The following is a 15,998-nucleotide window of genomic DNA, read 5'->3' as shown; positions in this document are numbered from 1 at the left end:
GTACGTACGTTGAGACGTGAAGAAAATATAACTTTTCAATCCATTTTACAATCTTTTTTGGCAAAAATAGGCCTTTGTTCTGTCTGTAAGTACAGATGTCACGCAAAAACATAGTTCAAATTGTTTCGAGATCGGTTGAAATGGATATTTTCGTTGAAATATGATAGCTGAAATTTTTTCTCGATTGCAATACTCCCTTTGCTTGACTAACTCGCCACTTACAAGGAAGTAACAAATATTCTTTTATGTATCAAACCTATATGAGACATTTTAAAGAATTTGCGTCTTTTGAGAAAAAACGAGATCAAATGTAATGCACCATTACTACAAAGGCTATATTTGACATATCTTCTAAATTACTAACAGAGCTGTGGAAAAAGTTACTGTGAATGTTGGAAACTGATAGACTGAATTCCTCCGAAATCAGGTATGATGGATAGCAATATGATTCGGTATGATGGATAGTAAAATGCCGAGTTAAACGCCGTTTGGCTCAGCTTCGAATTCGAGACATTGGTTAATAGTGTCTTTGCGGAATGAGGTTGCTTAAATTTGTTGATTCGATATTTAATGATGGTGGTAGGACCTAGGAGACCTTAGGATTCCATCCGCCGAGTTGCTATTCAGTCAAATTGGCCTGAGGCATAGCCCTCACATACTTTGCCTTATAATTATAGCTATTTAATCGAAAATGGTCAGTGTGATTTCTAGTATTGCTCTGATTCAGCATCAAATTAATTTATTTTTTCTTTTTATTAATATTATTAACTAACTATTTGATTTTAGGCTCGATCACCTCCCACCAGTGGCCGAGCGATAAAATCGCTGAACACTGGTAGTTCGAATCTGGCAAACGGACTGGCTGCATGGGCATTTTAGTAGGTTTCCCCATGCGTATCATGTATACTAGCCAGATTCCCTTCGAGAGTCCTCCACCAACGCATCCCTTCCCTTAGGCAGATAGCCCTCGTGTGCTTTTCCATAATTACATAAAACAAACCTAAGCTTGATAAACACTTTCAGACAATCTTCAGAAAACTAATTCTTTTGTTAATTATTGTATTTGCAAAATTGAGCTGGCCTTTTTTTTTTCCCTAACTTTGTATTGCCAAATCACTTTTCCATTCGATACTATAATATTTATTCTGGCTCTTAGTTGCCTTTTAGAAGATGTAGTGAGTGTATAAAATAGTAAAATCAATGAATAAAACATTTCCTACCATTTCTGAGGACTATATATCCAGCTCTACTGGCCAAGAGGGATTCGTGACTCAGTTCATAGATACATCATGCTTTATTCAGAACACTTATTCGCCCCAAAATAGGAATTATTTTTCCCAGGTTGCTCTTTGTAAGAACTTCTTATGCCTCTTTGGAAAGAAACATAAGAAGCAGAGGTTGTAAAGGAAAGATAACTTTGTAAAAGAAATATGAAACTAACGGAAGCGGTCGCCATAGCAACTGATCTTATGAGAACCTTGTTCAAGACTACATGTAGGCTGCGCTTTCTATAGACTAAAGAATAGGCAGAGTGTTTACTTTCTTGTTACCTTTTCCCAAATCAATAAATCAACAAAGCTGGATTTCTCGTGTATAAGTGGATGTGTGTTTGAAGCGAAATATGGTAAAATAACTTTGCAAATTACGAAAATCCTTTTATTAAAAGAAAAATTATTTAAATAATTATTAAAGGACCAATTAACTCAAAAGCTTCTTTACTTCAAGACTTAAAAATATTATTTCTGAGCCCAAACCTAAAATAGATCTTTTAAATTATAGATGAGTAAGAAGTATGCAACTAGGTAAAATTCAACCTTAGTTCAATGGATCAGTCAAACATTTTATAAATTTCAAAAGTCTCAGATTTTTTTTTTCTTTTTTTTTTTTCTTTTTTTTTTTTTTTTCTTTTTTCCCCGGTGGGCACTTGCCTTTCTAGCATTGACCACTCCTAACGCCGAAAGTGGTGGCCATTTTATTATGGAGGCACCTAGTAAGCGGCCACCATTATCTCCTATGAGGGGACAGACAATTTACATCCATGTCTTCTCCGGAATTAGAACCCGAATCCTTCGGCATCGCAGTCGGCTTCCCTAACCACTATAACGTTTGTGCGGCAGAGTCTCAGATAAATATCTTCAGATCGTTTATTTGAACCACTATCAGTATAATATGTGAAATTTATTCTGCATAGTGCTGATAGTGGCTCAAATAAACGATCAAATTTACAAGACTAAAAAACAAAACAAAAGTCGCAAATCAGTACTTTGACGCGCTGAGCGATGGGAGCCTGTATACGTCGTGGCACTGAATCATGCAGGTTCTGATTTTTTTTTTTTTTTTTTTTTATTCAGTCTCAGATAAATATCTCCTTTTTAAGAAGCGAAATATTCTGCGTCATTATGTTAAATGTCGCATACTCAACATTTGTTATATCTATGGTTCAACGTAATTCATAAAAGTGAAAATTTAAATGCTAATCAAAAGTAAAAACATACGGATGAGATAAGGCTTCTAAATATTTTTGGAAGTGAGGCAAAGCACGCTAGGGCTATCTGCCTGAGGGAGAAGGATGCTTTCTAATTGAAACTGGCTAGTTTATGCATAACACATGGGAAACCACGAAAACGCCCATGCAATTAACCCTGGAATCGAACCCATATCGGAACTACCAGAGTTCAGCGATTTTACCGTTCGGCTGCTGGTAGACTCACCTGAAAGGACCTAGGAAAATATAAAAATTTTAATTTCGTAATTTTTACAAAATGAACTTCTTTAAATTTAAAAATGCAAAAATATGAATCTTCGTGTCATTAAAAACATTTTTGTAACTGGAAGTATATATCTACTGCGAAAGGTTACAATAAAAAGGCAAGATAAGGCCGGGTTACGGTATATAAGATACATTCAGTGTCTGCATAATATTAGCCAATCAAACGTAAGTTTGTCATGAAATAAGTTCAGATGTGTTACTTTCAAAATTAAGAATTATTTATACATCGTTGAAACTCCTCATGAAACAAATACAAAAATAGAATTACAAAAAGGCAAAACAGTAATTAATCTCATTACAATAACAATAACTGCATCGAAACTGTAAAGTGGTATAAAATATGACTACATTAAGCATTAAAATAATAATAATAATAATAATTTAGTCGCTGGATGTCAACTGCATCAACTCTTTAACCTGTCAATATCGATAGTTTAAGTTTTCTTCCTTCACCGAAGAATTTTTTAGCAAATGATTTCTGTCCATCTCAAATTTTTGGTTGCACAAAGTACACAAGGGATTATCATATATACCGATGCAATATCAGCAAATGTTTAGGCAGACAATCATGACCCGTCTCCAAACTAAACACCGCAACTGCGATGGATCTGAGAGAGTCCGGGATATTCGAAATCGAATCCCTCCGCTTCTTATTCTTAATTTCCTTAAGTAATTTATCATAAAAAAATTTTTCCTCATAGCATTTTTTATTATTCTTTTCATTGATGTAAATGGTATCCCACTATTATTTGATAGCAAATTGCAATTCCCTTTTTAGCTAGTTTTATCAGCCCATTCATTACCAGTTACTCCAGTGTGAACCAAGATTCACTGTAAGACAATAGTCATCCCTTTTTAGTCTAAAAGGTAAAGAGGTTTTCTATAAAATTCAGTAATTTTTGATTCCGCGATTTTGTATACAGAAATCGCTTGAATGGGTGAAAGGAAATCTGAAAAAATAATATTTTTTAGTTGGCTTCTTCTATCATTGATTTGTTCAGTTGCAACTCTAATTGCTTCCATTTCTCTATCCAAATTGGTCCGAAATGGACCAAGAAAAGAATAGAATGCAAAACATTCTGAATGCACACCAACTCCGACTTTGTCAAGCATTTTCGATCCGTCAGTTTATATGTGAAGCCAATTATTCTTTGGATACTTGAAGTAAATTGTTTCCATAGCAGCTGCTTCTAGTTCACTATCGATTGATGATGATTTTATTTTAGCATATATCAAATAACATTCAATTCTAATAGATTCTAGGTGGATAGGACTTGTTGGTTTCAATAGCTCTTCTTTGGGATGATCCAGGAGGCAGCAGTGTGATGTCAGTTCTAAACCTTTCTGCAAAAATCCATCCTGAGTCTTCAGTCATCTCGGTCTAGAGATATCACAGTTTCTCCATGACTCTGTCGATGGCGATCTAATTTATTTCTCATATAGTAAGCTTTCTCCTGAATAGTTTTCTCCTATGGTTTATTGCCTATGAGGAAAAGCATTCCCTGTACTGAACTGATTTTCACAGCTCCAAGAACATAGGCCTCATGGCCTCATTTTGAAAAACTTCAAGTTTTGAAATGCTTAAGTTGCTACAGGTAATCAGGGCCTCACAACAATAGCAAATTAACTGCTTGACACATAAATTATGTTTTATTTAAAAGTTTTTCTTCCACAACTCCATTTTATCTGCTCGAGTATTTGAATCGCCGTTAGCCTTTTTCGAGCTCTTTCAGTCACGTTATCAATATGTCTCTGCTAAGAGAGCTTTTTTCAAATTTCACTTGTAAAATAATAGCTTTCTCAGTCACCTGCATGCCTCTACCATTACACTTAAGTCCGTTTTATTTGGTTAATGATTTAGTGTACAGTTAGTTTTGTGCACTTTTCAAAAACAAATGGGACAGTGCTATATCTCCCGTTCTACTGGGCCGATTGACAAAATTCAAACTGCGTTTTTCATGTCTCGAAAGCGCGACTTAGGATATATATTAGATTTATATATAGCACTATTCTAACATAGGTATTTTCACACAAAATCGGACTTTTTCTGAAATAACATACCAATTTTTTACATATTTCGATTCTACGACTCAAATTATGCCAGAATACCAAGTTTTGTAAAAATCGTATGAATAGTTTTTAAAATATTAGCTCTCAAAATTTTAGCTCCTCAATGTTAATTGAATTTGGCAAATATTTATTAATATCTCTTTTTTTATTAAACTTTTTTGATTTTTTCTCTCACATTTCGAAATTTTGGTTCATTCCAAATAAAATTTACCCATTTTTTGCGTTTTATTTTTTAAATTTCTATTTTTAAATAATTTCTATAGATTTTTCGAAAAAAATTTTGAATTATAAGCCATAAAATTTTTACCATCATCTTAAAGTAGGTGTATTTTTAAGCATATCTGCAAAAAATTAGACTTTTTTATTCAAAATTTTCTAAGATATACACGAATTTACATAATTTCGCGTTTTGAAATTTGGCACCTTTTTTTTGAGCGATAATAACGCCAAATGTGGTCTATGGATTTTTTACACTGAATTGCCACAGCTATTTTTAACCTTAAACTTCAAGTAAAATTTTACGGAGAATTAATTATATGACATTTTTTCCCTCAATGATGCGTAATAAATATTTATTAATACTATATGAAAGGCTATTTTTTAAATTATACATGATATTATTCAGATTTTTAACTATTTTTTTTTTTAAATTTCTCTCGTATCTTTTCTTTTTTTAAAAAAATTAAGAGTAAGTTTTTGTAAGAGTAAATTTTTACCTTCGGCGTTTTATCGTCTGCTACTTTACTTCGTTTAAATCGAATTGTCTAAAACTGAGAATTTTCGTTTGATATTTATTTGAATTTTATGACATTAACTGCATAATTTATTTCTAAACAAACTGTTGCTTTTGAAGTGCCTGAAAGAGCGGCTGATACTATTATCCATATTTTTAAAGCACAATATATTTTTATAGAAACATAATATTTAGAATAATCATAAAGTCAAATTATGATATAAACATACAACCCTCTAGAGACTGAATTAATGGAAGTTCAATGGTTATGTAGAAATGATCTGCAGCTACTTAATGGCTGGATTCAGTCAGCAGATCTATGGACAAGTAAGAATAATTATATAAACGACACCAAAATTCTGGATTCAATAAACAACGAGAATACGGTGTTTACTAAATGAATTTAAGAGGTTTTAAAACATAAAAAATCAACTCATTTTTTTCCCTAAAATGTATTTTTGTGCGTAGCGTATTTTCATTATATCCTTAAAATTCTAATTTAGAATGTAATTGTCAAGAACTGAATCCTAATCATCAGTAATATAATAAGTAATTATTACGGTTATTAATAAATCCTTCTTATAAAGTAATTGCAAATATTTCAAAAAAACTTTCTGTCTGAATGCAAACATTTTTCTATGCAAATATTTTTAATTTTATATTAATCAAGATTGCACACCATATTACTTATTTCCACTTCAGTTCTTACCGTCAGTTCTAGTAGAATTTACAAATCAATTATATTTAATTAAGGATTCGATTGGATTATTTAATTATGCAAAGCACACGAGGGCTATCTGCCTAAAGGGAGGGATGCCTTCGTGGAGGACTTTCTAAGGGAAACTGGCTCGTATACACGTTACACATGGGGAAAACCACGAAACCATCCATGCGGCCAGCTCGTTCGCAGGATTCGAACCTCGGACTGAACTACCAGTGTTCAGCGTCTTTACCGCTCAGCCGTTGGTAGGCTATTTAATTAAAGAATGACCATCTAAGTTAAGAAACAGCGTACCGTAACAACATTTCAATTATTGGCGCCGTATCTTTCATGTTACTCCCGATTGGCTAGCTACATGATTTTTAATGAGTATTCGGATTTTACTAGTAACTTCACTTGGAAATCGCGCTTAAACTAGGTTAGTTGGTTATTTGAACATAGAAAGAACATGGGAGCTATTTGATTAAGATGCTTTCCTAGAGAACCTTTGTAAAGAGAACATAAAAAACTACGAAAACCAACCATGCAGCCTGGGTTAGACTGAGCAGCAAACAATTAGTATTTAACAATTTTTTTTTTTTTCAAATGCTAGGCAACTTATGAGGCTCCAATTAAATCTCCAATTTAATATTTTATTTGTAAATATTTAAAATATTGTTGTATTCTTAGACACAAAAAGCAGAATTTAAGTTTTGTTAACTCGTTAGTAAACTACCAAGCCGTAGTGCAAATGAATATTCAATTTCTTTGGCAATAATTGTATTCACTTAATATTCTTGGAATATGAGCTAAAGAAGGAACGTTCTCGGAAGATTAATGAAGTGTTTAAATCCAGTGATATTAGGTTTGTCTTACAAGCTCAGGATCAAAACGATTCTGCAATTGCCCGAGTAGTTGACTTGTAAATGGATGTGAATTAAGCAGATGACTTTTAATCTTACGTTATTCAGCCAGAAAACGTATTCCAAATGTTTTGTATTGCATGACAATGCATCTTTTCATTATTCAATAACCAGTCGGACAACCGCTTGTGTTCCGAAAATAAGTATGTGTACTCAATCGTCCTGCATGTTCTTCAAATTTGTCTTCTTGTGATTTTTTTTCTTTCCCAAAAACTAAAGTTGCCTCTCAAAGGAAAGTTTTTTGACATTGAAGAGACAAAATTAATGACATCTACTTTTAGAGACATGTCAAAAACAGATCTCTACAAACCTTCTCTTCCATTACATGTTGTGCAGTCAAACAAAAAGTTACATCAGCGTAAATTCTATAATCTATTTTTATTACACTCTGATTACTTTATTAACATACAGTGAATATATACTAAATCTTTTACTTTAGCTTAAGTAATTCGGAATTTTTGACGGAATTGTTGTCGGAACTAGGACTTAGAAGATAAGTCAAATTAAATATTTCGATAACCCAATAAATTCAAGTTCGAAATTTCAATATTTTATTTTCGGAGGGAGGGGAAATGTTTTCAGTTTTGGTCCATTATACTAAGTATATTTGCTTCGCTTTTTTATTTTTCCATAAAAGCGAAAATAATTTGAAGCTATGCATTATATGGTATACATATAATGCATAGCTTCAAATTAAAATTTAATAATATACAGAGTGGTTATAATTAAAGTTCCACGTTGAAACGGTCATAAAAGGAAAACTACTGGATCAAATGTTATCAAACTTGGAAATCGTGTAAAGGAGGTCATGGGAATTTATTTTCCGCGAAAAAAAGGAAGTTCGAAACCTCACCACCAGGGGGGGAAATGGCGCTGTATGCAATATTGTTAAACGAAATACGGGTCGGAATCTAACTTAACCTTTTGTTAAACGGGTTTAATATGTTGTATAGCCTTAAGAAACTTTGAAGTAGGCAAATTACCATTTAAAGACGTTAAATTCGATAAATGTCGTGTGTGCCATCCCTGTAAGTGAGAATTTCGTCCGTGAAAACCACGAATTAGCGATTAGAAAATGTGAGATCGCAAATCACTCTCACAAGTGCGTACAATCTGGAAATCGCTAATTTGTAAATTTTTAAGCCTGAATTCGGCAATAAAACATGAAGATACTGATTCAAAGCGCTTTTAATCGATTTGGGCCAAAGAAATCTCTCATGTTATCTATCTAGTTCCGTTGCATTCTCCTACTGCATTCGATTGCATAATAGTCATTTCACACCGTTTACTGTTGAATGACAGCTAGTTTTATAACTGAACCGTTTTTTTCTGAAAAGCAGTCGACAGCTGGACTACTGTGATTGCAGCTCACTTAGAGCCAATATTAAAATGTTTCGTGATACATGAACTGCAGTAACGTGGCATTTTAGATACTACGATTTTTATGCAGGGCTAGGCACCACCTCAAGAGTGTCGCATAGTTACTTAGGCAACATTTCACGAATGAACGTCTTATAGGCCAACACTTCCCCTCTTCCCACCAGACCTCAACCTCTGTGACTTTTGTCTATGAGGTTATCTCAAAAGCACTGTTTATGGTGATAATCTAAACAATTTGGCAGAAATGAAAAATGTGATACACTGATAACATTCCTCCTGATATGCTATGTGTAACGTGTATACGAGCCAGTTTCCCTTAAAAAGTCCTCCACGAAGGCATCCCTCCCTTAAGGCAGATATCCCTCGAGTGCTTTGTCGTAATCTAATAAACCAAACCAAAACCAAACCTGATATGCTAAAAGCTGCTGTTGAGAATGCAGTAACATGATTTAACTTGCTTTCGGAAAATGCTGGACGCTACATTGAACATGCTTTGTAACACGTTTCGGAAAATATTAAACGCATTTTAAACAGATGTTTTCGTGTCTTATTTCATTTAACAATATTGTATACAGCGCCATTTTCCCCCTGGTGGTGAGTTTTTGAACTCTTTTTTTTTTTTTTTTTTTCCCGCGGAAAATAAATTCCCATAACCTCCTTTACACGATTCCCAAGTTTGATAACATTTGGTCCGGTAGTTTTCCTTTTATGACCTTTCAAATTGAAACTTTAATTATAACCACCATGTAAATTAAACTTTAAAAGTTTGACAGTTTGGTTCAAGTCCCAGCTTTAAAAATATATGTATAAATATAATCTTTTATATTAATCCTCTTAGAAAGAATGTTTTAAGAAGCTAATTTTTCTCACGCGTTATAGACTGTATAAAAAAAAACATGATCTTTAGTATGATTTAGATTGTTTCAGCCGATATAAGAATCGGGTTACTCTGTGGTACAGAATAAACCCTGCTAGACTGTTTTATTTCTTTGTCATTTAGCAAAAATCTTTTAATTAAAATATTTATCCTTTGGACTTCGCTTTAAACTTTATTTATAGCTAAAATGACTAGAAAATGAAAAGCTGTCTTTAGCTGAAACGCAATTCATATAATTGATATTTTAAAAAATTGACAAGAATGCAAAATGTATGGAAACCTAGCAGTCGAAAAATCTTAATTTTCTTGTGTGAGCACTGAAAATAACTGTAGAAGGAAAGAAGAAAATTAGGGAGAAAAGTAAGCAAAAATTTGCAGGGAAATTTGGCTGTCAGACATACCAAGATGTTCAAAAAGTCGGACGCTTTCGAATATACTTTCAGGATACTTCAAAGAATTTAGGTGTTCAAAGAGAAAACACTTGGACGTGTACTCCAGCAAATACCATCAATTGAGCTTGTGTTAGCAGAAAAGACAAAAACGATATCATTGCAGATTAAAGTGAAGAGCGACTGGTTTTAGACTATATGGTTGTATAAATTTAAATTACGTTATAGAACATCATATCGTATCATAAATGGAGAATACCATGATTTTCTCAGTCAAATTATTTGAAGATTCAGGAGTTTATCCAGCATTGTATGTGGATATCACCTAAAGGAGTGTTTTTGTCCTCCTGATTAAACAGCGGCCGAGCGGTAAAGTCGCCGAACACTGGTAGTTCGGTCCGAGGTTCGAATCCCGCGAACGGGCTGGCTGCATGGGCGTTTTCGTGGTTTTCCCCATGTGTAACGTGTATGCGAGCCAGTTTCCCTTAAAAAGTCCTCCAGGAAGGCATCCCTCCCCTTAGGCAGATAGCCGTAGTGTGCTTTGTCATAATAAAATAAACCAAAACCTTTTGATGAAACCAGTCTTTCCTTTCATCTCATACCTTCAAAATGTTTAGCCTGTAAAGACTGATAAAGGCTCTGACGAAATACTTCGTGAAGAACTTTCTAAGGGAAACCAGCTGTCATACGCGGTACACATGAGAAAATCCACGAAAACGCCCATGCAACCAGCCCGTTTACCGGGGTTCGAACCCCGGAGTGAACTACCAGTGTTCAGCAACTTTACCGCTCGGCCGTTTGTGGGCCTTTATGAAATGGAAGGCGATAACTTTATTTAAAATGATTGTCAGAAATACCAAAATGTTTCGAAAAGTTGGATACTTTTCAATATACTTTCAGAATACTTAAAGAAAAAGAGAAGAAAAATAAATTTTTCCGTAAAATTTAGTATTCGTATTTTTTTAAATTTAAAACTTTTCAATCTTATGATATTTGATTTTTGCGATTTCAAAAATAAAATATTTGACTAAAATATGAATAACATTTTAAGAAACCAAATGTAGGATAAAATTGTGTAAAGCAATGGGCACAATGATAAAACTGTTTAAAGCAGCGTATGCAAGTCATCCTAAGTTAAAATATCAGTTATACATCTCTCTTATTTATATATATTTTTTCTGAACGGAACATTGAAAGGCGTGTAAAACTGTACTTTACTTTATTTTCTCTTTTAATACAGTACGCAGTTTTCAAACGCATCGTAGTCTGGGTTACAAAGTATTCTTCCGAAAGAAATGCAGTTCAAATAAATAAAATCAAATTCTGGAAAATTGATATTAATAAATACATTTAAAATGCTCAGTTCGAAGGAATAAATAGAAAATTTTAAAACAATTATCTGAAGAGACAATGCAATACAAACAATTAAAATAAAAGTATGAAAATTTAAAAAAAACCTAAAATAATAACTATGACGAAAAATATATATAAAGAAAACTATTTGGAAAAAAAATAAACGCTGCACCTTTATTTACGCAGTTTGAATAGGTAAATAGAAATTTTTAAAACAGTTATTCGAAAAAAAAAAAAAAAGAAAAAAAAAAGTGCAACTTAAACAATTAAAATGAAATTCGAAAAAGAAAAAATTACTTAAAATAATAAGTTATAATTAAAATATAATATAAAGAATATTATTTGGAAAAAAGGAACGATGGTGACTTTTTTTCCTCTCACGGGAAAGGAAACTAGGTTACCATATATTAAGAAGTTCGCCAAGTAAAGTATTCTTGGCGCAAACTGACAAAAAAGTGCCAACATAAATTTGTGAATTTCTCCGTAAATTTCGCTCCAAATTTTATAAAATTTCATATTTAGGCGTAATTTGAGTCGTAAAATCGAAATATGTAAAAAAACTGGTATGTTATTTCAGAAAAAGTCCGATTTTGTGTCAAAATACCTATGTTAGAATAGTGCTATATATAAATCTAATATATATCCTAAGTCGCGCTTTCGAGACATAAAGAACGCAATTTGAATTTTGTCAATCGGCCCAGTAGATCGGGAGATATAGGACTGTCCCATTTTTTTTTTTTTTTTTTTTTTTTTTTTTTTTTTTTTTTTTTTGAGCAGTGTACATGGTCTTGACAATATTCATTTCCATTAAATTTCTCAGAGCCTGATTGATCCTAAGCACCATTTTATCAGTCTATTTTCTAGGTGTTGAGGTTCATAGTACCAAGTCATCAGCATATACAGCACATCCAATGTCCTTTACTTTTTAATTTTGTCTGGGAGATCATTAATATATACATTATAAGACTTGTGCTAATCACGCTTTCCTACGGTAGACACACAATGAATTTGTCTGTAATCAGAGATTTCCAATACATACCAAACTGCGCAAAATCTTTGAGTAATGAACATTCTTTATCCACCGGAGCATTTTGTCACTGATTCCCAGGCTTTTTAGTTTATAAATCAATTTAGATCTCCAAATACGATAGTATGGTGCTTTGAAATCAGCAAAAATTGGCACTAAATTTCATTGTTATCCAAACTGTCTTTAATTGCGTGTGATAGTCTTATGACCTGTTGACTGATAAATTATAAATCTACTCTGAGTATCTTCTAAAAGATCATGATATTCTAAATAAAAACACAAGTCTCTCATTGACCATTCTATCGATTATATTAGCTATATTATAGCTAATATAGAATTTAGTGATAATTATAGCTAATATAGCTACTAGAGTTTAGTGATACTGATCTGTAACTATCTGGACATTCTACTAGTTTATCTTTCTTAGCTATCGGAATAATGACAGATGATTTTCGCCAGGCTGCGGAAAAGTAAGAATTCCTAGAGAGATTGTGAAGAGTCAAGAGGGAATTCAAGGCCTCTGTACCTAATGTACCTATGCCTCTGTATTCTTGCTTGATCATGTTTCTTTTTCAAAGTTCCTAGTTGTTCGTCCAATCTTGCAAGAGTTGTTATACTCATTTAGCACTTCCCAGGTATGTAGGTATGGTAGCTATCTAGGTATGGTAGGATCCTAAGTATTTAATTCCTATTAAAATTTTCGGAAAATATAATGATGAATTAAATCAAAACAATTTCAACACTGTAATATCTGTAAACATAAAATCCTAAAAGAGAGAGTATACTTTTTTATGCTATTGTTGTTCGGCAACCATTCCACTTCTTTACTGTGCTTTAGTAAGTAAAATGTAATAAATTTTACACTTTTCCAAGCAAACTTCGCATACGAATTTACAGATTTAAATCACTTTACAGTTCCTGGTTTAGCCCTTGAAATCTATGACCCGCGGGTCACCCTCATAATTTCAAGTGACCCACGCGAGTTCCGAAAACGATGTATAATATATAAAAATAAATTTTAAAACATAAATATGAAACGAGGAAAAATAAATTATAAAACATAAATATGAAATATGAAACGAGGAATACATAAAAAGTAAACCGGAAATAAATAATAATAATAATATTTTTATTTGATTACGAAGTTTCAGTAAAGCACATGCATTTTATTTTTTAAAATAAAAATTGTAACCTAATTTCAAGAAGAATCGGTAAGTTTGGCAACACTGATTAGTAATCCATAATTCCAAAAAATTAGCTTTACCATTTTGTCCGCATCCGGTTTATAAGAGCGAGCAAATAATTTCCTGCATGAAATTTATTTTAAGTAAGAACAGGAGCAACTTAACTACTTAAAACTCGGATGCTTTAATTAATCTTAAGACGACCAACTATAAGCCAGACTTGACCAAACTGATGTCACTAGTTCAACATCAGGGTAGCCACTGATATCGGAAAGAAAAATAAAGTTCATTCACTTATGTTTGTTTTTATAATAATTATAATTGTAATTTTTTTATATTTAAAGTTTAAAACGCGTCATAATTATTTTCTCAATAAAATTTATCTTATTATTCATCAAGAAAGACTTTTTGTAAAATGAAAATACCACTGACCCGAAACGTCCTATTAATACACACATATTGGTTGATTTTGACCCCTCAGCCAAATAAGGTTGCCGACGCCTGGCCTAGGCCGGCGAGTGGTAAAAACCACTGAATACTGGTAGTTCGATCCGGGATTCGGCTGGTTGCATGGGCGTTTTCGTGGGTTTCCCCCATGTGTAACGTGGATGTGAAAGAGTTTACCTTAAAATGTCCTCCACGGGCATCGCTCTTTTTCCGTGTAGTACCTAAGGGCGGAGCACGTAATAAGTTTTTTTAGAAAAAGACGCCTGGTCTAAAGAGAGCAAAATCCTATAAAAGTTCAAAACAACAGTTTAGTATTTCGGTGTAAAAACTGTACTAATTATTAAAAATATAGGTCATCGCAATGAAAATTAATTACGCATATCTATGTGAATTTTGCAGGTAAAGGTATGGAAATTTTGGCATTTAACCTACTAAAGTAAAATGAATATTTTACCAATACAATTTTCACTCTGCAGAGATTTTACATTGCAACCTTTTGAAATGTTGGAACTGTCTCCTTAAAACTTTTCCCTCGATTGTTTTTAAACTGTGCATGAATGTATGCGTCTAAGATTCATATTAAACCAGTAAATACATCATTACAGATTAGTTTCATACTAGGATAAAAGCCTAATTTTATTTCATCTCATAATATAAAAATAGCCCAACATAATACGCTGAAAAGAAGAAACAGCGGAATTAACTACGCCGGGGAAAATAAAATAGCAGTTGTCATTGCAATCAGAAATGAGAAGACGGCGCAATGGGAAGCCTGTGGGATGAACGTAATTTATCTTTCCATGACTGAAAAAAAAAAATTATATTTACTTGCAGATGTTTAAAATAAAAAAATAGCGTATTTAATGCGATGAGAAATGAAGGCTGACGTGAGAGCTTTGAAGAAGTGGAATTTTTCTCTCCTTTACCTATTTATATTTAGATAATAATTATGGAATAATGGTTTTTTCATAAGTCCATTCTTGGATCTTTTGAGCAAGTATTCGAAAGCTTATTTATTCAACTTCCCTCAAGAATAATTTTTAGTATTTAACCCTTTGCGGCACAGTGTGTCCGGTCTGGACACACCTAAAAATTTCCTTCTGTACGCACAGAAAAATTGAAGGAAAAAGGATATATAGGTTACTCTGAACCTTCTTTATTTATAGTAGATGGCAGCTCAACACAAACCAGTCCATATATTTTAGCCATGTTTAGTTTTTTAAGACCCTCATTTTTCAAAGAAATCTTCCAGATTTTTTTTAAGGTATAAAAGGAATTGTTTGAAAAGAAATTTCTATGTTATTTTTTGGCTGTATCCTAATCTCCTTATTCTATATTAGTTTTAAATTTTTTACCTTGAAATCTTGCCTAAAATCAAACGGCGAACCCTAGGTGTGCCCAGACCGGGCTCCCCGATAATCTAGGGCAACTGAGAGTCTGTATTCTTTGTTTTCTTGCATCTCATCGGTCAGTTTATTGACAGCAATGCTCATTTCAGCACTCTTTTCGAAGCTCTATTCAATCGGTGTGCCACTTGGGGCATACCCACAGAATTAAAACGATAAGTGCTATCTTCATAAAATTTTACTTGTGTACTCCTCTAGGCTTAATACTTTTTTTTTTTTTTAATCAAAACTTTGACTTTAAAAGGTACCGTGCCGGAAAGGGCTAACCCTTTGAACTGGAGAGGTGACTCTCGATCACCACTTGATTTAACGCGATAATTCGAGCTGTAATGATGTTTATTTAGGTTTGCTTTTAACAATATCGCTTCATGAGTGTATTAAGCAATACATGCGTATAAAACAACTTCCAATCTTTAATCTTAAATGCGTTTTTTAGATCGACGTTTGTTCGAACCACTGCCGTAGCTACGGTAGGGCAAGGGGGAACATCCGTCCCGGGCGCAGTATCCAAGGGGCGCCAAATTAATGTTACGAAATTTTAGAATAAAACGTTTTCCATTATTGGCAATCAAAAGGGGGCGCAAAATCTTCCTTTCTTCTCGGGCGCTGAAAACCTTAGCCAAAAGAATGCCTAACAATACATATTCTTTGCCTCAGCTACGGCTCTGGTTCGAACTCAACAGTGTTGGCAGTAGGAATATTATTTTCAATATTACGGAACCCAGTAAGCATGGAGTAC

The 15,998-nt window shown here is 33.2% G+C and overlaps 1 protein-coding gene across 3 annotated transcripts in view; it reads left to right on the top strand.

The window, feature by feature from the left end:
• The window catches only part of LOC118202111 (calcium-binding protein E63-1-like), a 710,926-nt gene that overhangs the window by 665,773 nt on the left and 29,155 nt on the right, over nucleotides 1-15,998 (top strand). The window lies entirely within an intron of this gene.

This window comes from Stegodyphus dumicola, chromosome 8 (genome assembly GCF_044657685.1).
Source record: "Stegodyphus dumicola isolate Sdum_Otavi_A_Nest chromosome 8, ASM4465768v1".
Classification (NCBI taxonomy): Eukaryota; Metazoa; Arthropoda; class Arachnida; order Araneae; family Eresidae; genus Stegodyphus; species Stegodyphus dumicola.
The sequence above is the reverse complement of the archived record's forward strand: the minus strand, read 5'-3'. Positions and strand labels throughout refer to the sequence as shown.